Here is a 7,658-nt window from a genome sequence, read left to right as displayed (position 1 = left end):
ACCCCATTTGTTATAATTACCTATACTGGTTCTCAGCTCTCTGTTTGGAATTAGGATGACATCATCACAGGACCACGCGCAGCTCTGTGATTTACCATAGACTTCCCTACTTCCCCACCTTCACGTCCACTCCTTCCTGGAAAATGCTCTTCTCCACCTCACACTTAGAGCATCTCAGGGCTACTTCCAGGTGTCTACCTATTCGCCCTTCTCAGCAGTTTGCTTTGTGCATATGTCTCACTGTGTAGCCTCAGCTGGCCTGGAATTCACTGTATGAAACAGGTTGATCTGAAACTCACAGAGATTTGCCTGCCTCTGACTCCCAAGTGCTGAGAATAAAGTTGTTCACCACTGTGCCTGGCCTGAGAAGTTCACCAGGGATTCTGTGATTCAGCCAGTGAAACACAAGGTTTTTATGATATCTGCAGGGCAGCTCCCTCAACTGTCCATTAGGTCATTCTCATGGAGCACAAAGATCACCTCTACAGACAAGGGCTCTGTCTGTCTGGTGGACTGGCTGTGGTTCAGGCTGCAAGACAGATGGACACTGTGCCTGGGCTGCAATGAGTGGGCGTGGCCATAGATGGTGTGCCCAGATGTAGCAGACAGATGAGTAGAAATTGATACTTGCATTATATTACCTTTTAATACTTTCTTATAACTTTGACATATTGTGACAGGTGGCAGAACCTATTCTTTGGGCATAAAACTCTGGTCACAAGAGCACCGCTTCTATAGTCTGTTTTCAAGATGATCAAGGTCATCTAGGCAGTCAAGTGTGACCGCACATCCTTCCCATCCCTAGGGAGACAGAGGCAGGAGTACCACAGCAAGTTCAAGGCGAGCCTGAAGAATTTTAACCTGGAGATGCTGCGATAATCTTTCATTGTATTCGAATATTCTAGTTTGGATTTGGATGGATTTGGACCTATTGGATTCGGTCAACCTAGCATACTGGATGTTTTCACTACCAACTGGTCTTTCCCATTCATCATTATTTCCCTTCCACCCAGCTCTATGCTATTTTCTATATATGCAAAACACACAACAAATAGCTAATAACCAGTTAAAAAGCCTACTAATTGACAACAGATCTCTCCACCTCTGGCGACCATTAAATGCCCAATTATCACATTCATTTCAGATCCTCACCTTCTAAGATTCAATATGATTTCAATTTCCATTTCCCAACAACCCTACCTAGTTCTCTCTCTCTCTCTCTCTCTCTCTCTCTCTCTCTCTCTCTCTCTCCTTTTAATTTAGAGAAAAAAAAAGAAACTTTTGAATCCCCGAAAAAATACAGAAAAATGGTATTTTAATAATATGCAATGTCACGGTCTCTGAGAAATAGATGATATACACAGACAGGTAGGAAACAAACTCCCTGGCCATGTGAGACAGCCTCGGACTTTCATTGTATCACATTCCACAAGCCTTGCCTGGCTGTACGGAACAAACGTACTGTGATGGTGGTCTCAATATCATTGGATTGTGGGAGTGGCCATGACAGCTACTAACGAAACAGAAACTACTTGATGTTCCAAGAGGAGTATTGGCAAGATGTACCTTCACAAGTGGTGGTGCGCATGCGCTGCGCCATCCTCCTGGGAATGCCTGGGAACATCGATTCACAGTAAACGGATGTGGTTTGAAACGGTCACATCCGCTTAAATCTTGACGCTGATCCGTTCTGTTATTTTGCCAGGATAGCACGGGAGTTTGGATTCTGAACACCGAGCTTCCGTGGGCGGAAGTCGCGGGACACCGGCGTCGGTGAGCAGAGCTCTCTGAGGCGCGGCGCCAGCTGAATGGGCAAGCCAAGGAGGACTCGGCTGGTGAGTGTTGGTTTGTGCTGAGTGACAGCTGACGCGGCTGCAGAGGATGCTGTAGTTGAGCTGGGGAGGGAGTCCTGTGGGAGTCGGGAGAGCAGGGATGCTGAGGGAGGCCACGGGTGTCTGGGGGCGATCGCGCTGCTTTCGCGCCAAACTGTGTGACCTGCAAGAAGAGAAAAAGTAGATTTAAAATGGAAAATGAACTTCTTCGTGGTTTGGGCTCAGTTTGAAGACCAGCCATTCTCGGTCAGTCAGTCGCTTCTCCCAGCAGGGCTAGTACTAAGAACACCCGAAAGGAAAGCCAGGGCATATGCATATGCACACTTAGCAGGGGGCACAGTCACCAGAGCTGGGAGGTGAGGAGCCTTTGTGCCGGCAGCAGGGCTTCTAGAACAGGACCATTTCATTCCCGGCAGACCATCTCCTGTAGGAAGCTTGGGATGCAAAAACAAACTTAAAAGGCAAATCCTAGTCCCTGCGTTCATTTTACAGAGGACTGGGGTCCTTTGCAGATGAGGTGGCTCAATGCTGACCTCTGCTGGGGACCATGTGGCCACGGTAAGGGTCGGTGTTGGCATCTGAGTCCTTATGGGGATGTTCTTTGGGCTGCAGAGTTTATCGAAGGTTCTCTGGAAACCTGTGGGTAGACGTCTCTGGCTACTTCCTGGCTGTCAAAGTAGTAATGGTCTGTGGACCTGTGCTCGCCCATGTTTAACTCGGTGCTCCTCTGGTCCTCTGATTGGAGGTCACTGAAAGCCCAGGATGTCACCGAGTACATCCTCTTCACCATGAAGACATTGTGGACAGGGGCCTGTGGCCTGGTGTTTATGTGGAGGGTTTCCAAGTCAGGGAAGGGATTGGGCCTCTGAATTCAAGGGAAGAGAATGGGATGTTGGTCAGTAGATGTCCACAAAAATGTCTAGAAATGCAGAAAGAACCAGAAGCGGCCATTACCCCCCACACTGCATCCCATCTCTGCTCTCGCGCTGAGCACACGAGTAACTGCCTGAGATAATGGGGACTGTGTGTGGTTTGGTGTAGGGAAGAGATGAGACTAGTCCCCACTCTGTCTTTTGGGGTGCATTATAGAACAGCACGTAGCCTTATTTATAGTGTCTGAGGGAAATGGTTATACTGATGCTTATGAAATGGTTAAAAGAGTTCTGTGAAGGCTGGAGAGATGGCTCAGAGGTTAAGAGCACTGGCTGCTCTTCCAGAGGTCCTGAGTTCAATTCCCAGCAACCACATGGTGGCTCATAACCATCTATGAGATCTGGTGCCCTCTTCTGGTGGGCAGGCATACATGAAGACAGAACATTGTATACATAATAAATAAATAAATTAAAAAAAAAAGAGTTCTGTGAGAGTTGGGGGCAGAGGCAGGTGGAACTCTGTGAGTTCAAGGTCAGCCTCGTCTACATAGAAAGCCCCAAGCAAGCAAGAGCTACATAGTGAGACCACGTCTCAAAAATGCTGAGCGTTGGGGCAGCCTGCATGAACAGCTTGACAAAGGCTGGAAGGAGCAGCCTGGCAGCTTGCTCGTTTTTATGTGTATTTATAGTCAGGTGCCGAGAGTGGGCTGAGCTTCAGGTGAGTTCAGGTCCCCAACGCTCACAGTTCACATCTGCACCCTCACTTCAGAAACAACTAGGATACTACCTCCTCCTCTCACAGTTAAAAACTGGGAACTTCGGTGAAGAGTTCCTTAACTTCAGTCCCAACTATGGTGTTGGGTGTTTACTTCAGAGGATGGGAGTTGTTTGGGATCTTGGGGTGTGTGTGTGTGTGTGTGTGTGTGTGTGTGTGTGTGATTGTGTGTAATGTTTGTACATGGATGTGGGTATAGGTACGTATGTCTGTCAGTGCACATGCTCTGAGGCCAGAGTAAGCTATTGAGTGCCCGGCTCCATCACTTCCAGCCTTATTCCCTTGAGGCTGTGTCTCTCACTGAACCTGGAGCTAGGCTGATAGCCAGGGAACCCAGAAACACTCCTCTTTTGGTCCCACACAGTGCTGGAGTTACAGACATTTGTGGACAAGCCTGCCTTCTTCAAGTTGCCGGGGATTTGAACTCAGGTTCTCATGCTGGTGCCACAAGCTCTCTTACACACAGCACCATCTCCCCAGGGTCATCACCCTGATCAGTACCAGGAAGGCTCTTCTGAGCTTTGTCTGTTACCGTGTCTACACTGCGACTGTCTTGGGCCCTCAGAGACCCATGTGTGGCACGTGTTAGCTGGCGACACAAGATCATTCCCTCCCTGGGGCTTTCTGCTGTCACTTTACACCTAAGTCAGACCACGTCATCCAGGCTATGGGATTTTCTGCCCCACCACAGCTCCCTTTTCTGCTCAGCTGCCTCCCGGGGACCTCTAGACACTCACGCAGCTTCCAGTTCCTGAGAAAATCGGATCTGCCAGCAAAGAAACCAAGGAGAGAAACATGCCTGCTGACATGAATTTGTCCCAGAAGCCCCAGAGACTGAACCCACAGGAGCAGGATGGGTCAAGCGAGGTAAGCAGCAGCTGCCTGGAGTTCAGTTCTCTGAGACTGGAGGACAGACTTGGGAAGTAGCAGGTCCTGGCCCCCAGTCCGATACAGACTTGATGCTCCAGCTGAGAGCAGAGCACAGGGGCCAATGCCCTGCACCTCCCGGTCTTTCATGTCACTCACTGACCTGCCTCTTGGTGCTTAGATTTAGATGTAGCCCTCAAACCTGCATTCCAGAGTCCCCAATCCTTATCTTCCTGTCCCAGTTCATAGCCACTGTCGTTTTGTGAATATCTTGAAGGAGTTTGTTTGATGTGGGTGCATGGCAGGCAAGTCTTGGAGACCATGAGTGTCTGATGATGCCACAAATCAAAATTCAGCTGTTTACTTCTGTAGTAGTGGGGGGCCTGGGAGAACGCGATAGTAAAGAGACAGACTAAAGTCTTGTTTAGTATCCATGAGTTGTCTCTGGTTCACGGATGGACTGTTTACATGCAACAATGTTGGAGATATTCTGACATGTGAGTTTCTGAATTAACGAGGATTCCCAAAGCTAAAATGTAGCAAGCAGCGCAGTTGATTCTGTGCAAAGTCTTCAGCCTCTGGGTGTTTCTTCTTTGTCTGATTGTCAACTTCGCTTGGCAGTTCACCACTCTGTGAACTCAAGTGTCAGGCTGCTTATTCCTCTTTGAAGTATTCATGACAACCCATTTCTGGCTGCTTTGGGGAAGAGAAATATGCGTGTACAAGAGATGGAAGATTATTTTTACTAACTTTTTTGACTTCTGAAATATTCAAGTAATACATACACATATATATATTATTCATATAATATGAAATAGCTGTTTTCTGGAAAGACTAATGATATGTCTCAGTAAAGGATCCCTGAACCGCATTGTTATGTGTAATGTGATAACTAACTCAAAATGAACCGCACTTTGCTGTTACAGAGATTGGTGTCCTTTGAGGATGTGACTGTGGACTTCAGCCGGGAGGAGTGGAGGCGCCTGGACTCCGCCCAGCGATGCCTGTACCAGGACATGATGCTGGAGATCTACAGTCACCTCTTGGCAGTGGGTGAGCACAGCCACCTGGGGATCCAAGATGGGCTTCATTGAAAGTATTTCCCCCTTCTTTTTGTAGAATGTGGGGGGGGGGTATCAAAAGTGTGTCAAGGCTTTTTCCTATGGTTTGTCCTGATAATTCATTACTTTTAAACATGCTAAGTTAATTGTTCTGTGCCCACTACAGAATGTTGATTTTTCCAACTAGCCAGTGTCCTCCAAAGCCTAAAAGCCACACACTGAGCAAATATTCTTCCAACTTACAGGGTACCCCATTCCTAGCTCCGGGGCCATCTTCAGGAAAAAGAAAAGAAAGGAGGCATGGATGGGAGAGGCTAAGTTCCCACTTCAGCAGAGTCGGTGTCGAGGTAAGTGACCTGGATGGAGGTCGATGTCATTGGTGTCCCTTGTCATCCATCCTCACTGTCCATCCCCTAGTGGTGGCCCCTCGTTTGCTTGCTGCTCTCGCTCTCTAAGCTTATGGTGCAGCCCATGAGATGGACCACAGCAGTGGGTGCCAAGCCTGCCTCCCACTCCAGCTCTCTACAGCCACCACTGCAATGCTTTGTGAATATGGATAAGGCTCTCAGGGGTGGACAGTGGGTATGAACTGCCTCATCATAGAGATAACGTAAGTTAACTAACACAACCATATTCTCCAGAAGGTCTACACGTAGATTTGTATTTGTACACCTTGTCTACAAACAATGACAAAAAAAAATATGAGGGAAACTTAGTGGTGCTTGATGATATAGATAAATGCATTGGTGGATCAACGTGTTGGGTAAATGTGTTGGTTAGAAAGGAAATTGATCTTTTGTTTTTGTGTTAACCATGGTTAGGGCTGGGGATGTGTATCTCAGTGGTAGAGCACCAGCCTAGCAGGCACAGAGCCTTGGGTTCATTCCCCAGTGTGATAGAAGTATAGACAGACAGATGGACAGCTGTGTCAACATTGATAAGATACATTAGTGAGGTATAAAGCTTTTAGCAGAGGTGGTGATAGTTTGCATTGGATATGTTTCCAGTTGGCTTCATTGTCATCTTCTTATAAAGCCGTCACTATGTGTTTTCCTCTCCTGCTCCTTTCCCCACCGACCTCCTCCAGTCGCCTCGTGCTGGTGCCTTTCCTTGCCACAAATGTCACCTATGCCCCACTACTCTTTATTCCTCCTTCCTCCCTTCATCCCTTCTCCTTTCACGGTACTTTTTCTACTTTCACTGTTTGCACACAATACATGTGGAGATACCTGTATATACACATACGGAAATTAAACTCTGGAGTCTACAGGTAAGAGAAGCTGTGGTCTTTGTCTGAGTCTCTCTTGATTCATCCAACGTAATGATCTCAGGTTCCATACATTTTGCTACAGTTTCCATGATTTCTTTTTTCTTTTCTACTAACTAAAATCCCATTGTTTATATATTCTGCATTTTCTTAATACATTCATCTGTTGAAAAACGTTCGGTTCCATTTCTTACTGCAGCCATAACTATGGCTGTGCAAGTGTGTCTGCTGATGTTGATGCACAGTTCTTCAGGATGTGTGCAGGTCTAGCTGGGTCATACCGCAGTTCTGTTTGTAGTTCTTTGAGGACCTTCTGCTAGCTTCTTTAGTGACTTTCCGTGTCCTGCAGCAGTGGGCAGGAAACCCGCAGCAATGGGCAGGGCTGTATCTTTCCTTAATGCATTTGTTATCTGTTCATTTGGTAACAGTCATTCTGACTGGGGTGAGCTAGAATATGAAAGAAGTTTTCATTTGTATTTCCCTGATCACTATGAATATTGGATACTTTTCAAATACTTATTGGCCATTTGTATGCCTTTTAAGAAGCATTCATTAAATATATTAACTATTTCTTGATCAGAGAATTTGGTGTTTTGGGCATTTGATTCTTTTATAGTTCTCCATATAGTCTATATAATAGTGTAAGTTAGAAAGACTTTTTTCCCCAGTACATAAGACTGTCTCTTCATTCTAGTGATTGTCTTTTTTGCTGTGCAGGTTTCTATTTTTATATAATCATATTTATCAATTCACAGGATTTTTTCCTGTACTATTGCCTTCTTTTCCTACAAGTCCTAACCCATGCCTGCATCTTTTTATTTATTTATTTATTTATTAAAGATTTCTGCCTCCTCTCCTCCACTGCCTACCATTTCCCTCCCCCTCCCCCAGTCAAGTCCCACTCCCTCATCAGCCCAAAGAAAAATCAGGGTTCCCTGCCCTGTGGGAAGTCCAAGGACCACCCACCTCCATCCAGGTCTAGTA

The 7,658-nt window shown here is 46.5% G+C and overlaps 1 pseudogene; it reads left to right on the top strand.

The window, feature by feature from the left end:
* Positions 1-1,674: 1,674 nt before the first annotated feature.
* The window catches only part of LOC101993289, an 11,747-nt pseudogene continuing 5,763 nt past the window's right edge, over positions 1,675-7,658 (top strand).

This window comes from Microtus ochrogaster, unplaced genomic scaffold (genome assembly GCF_000317375.1).
Source record: "Microtus ochrogaster isolate Prairie Vole_2 unplaced genomic scaffold, MicOch1.0 UNK14, whole genome shotgun sequence".
NCBI classification, from domain to species: Eukaryota; Metazoa; Chordata; class Mammalia; order Rodentia; family Cricetidae; genus Microtus; species Microtus ochrogaster.
The sequence above is the reverse complement of the archived record's forward strand: the minus strand, read 5'-3'. Positions and strand labels throughout refer to the sequence as shown.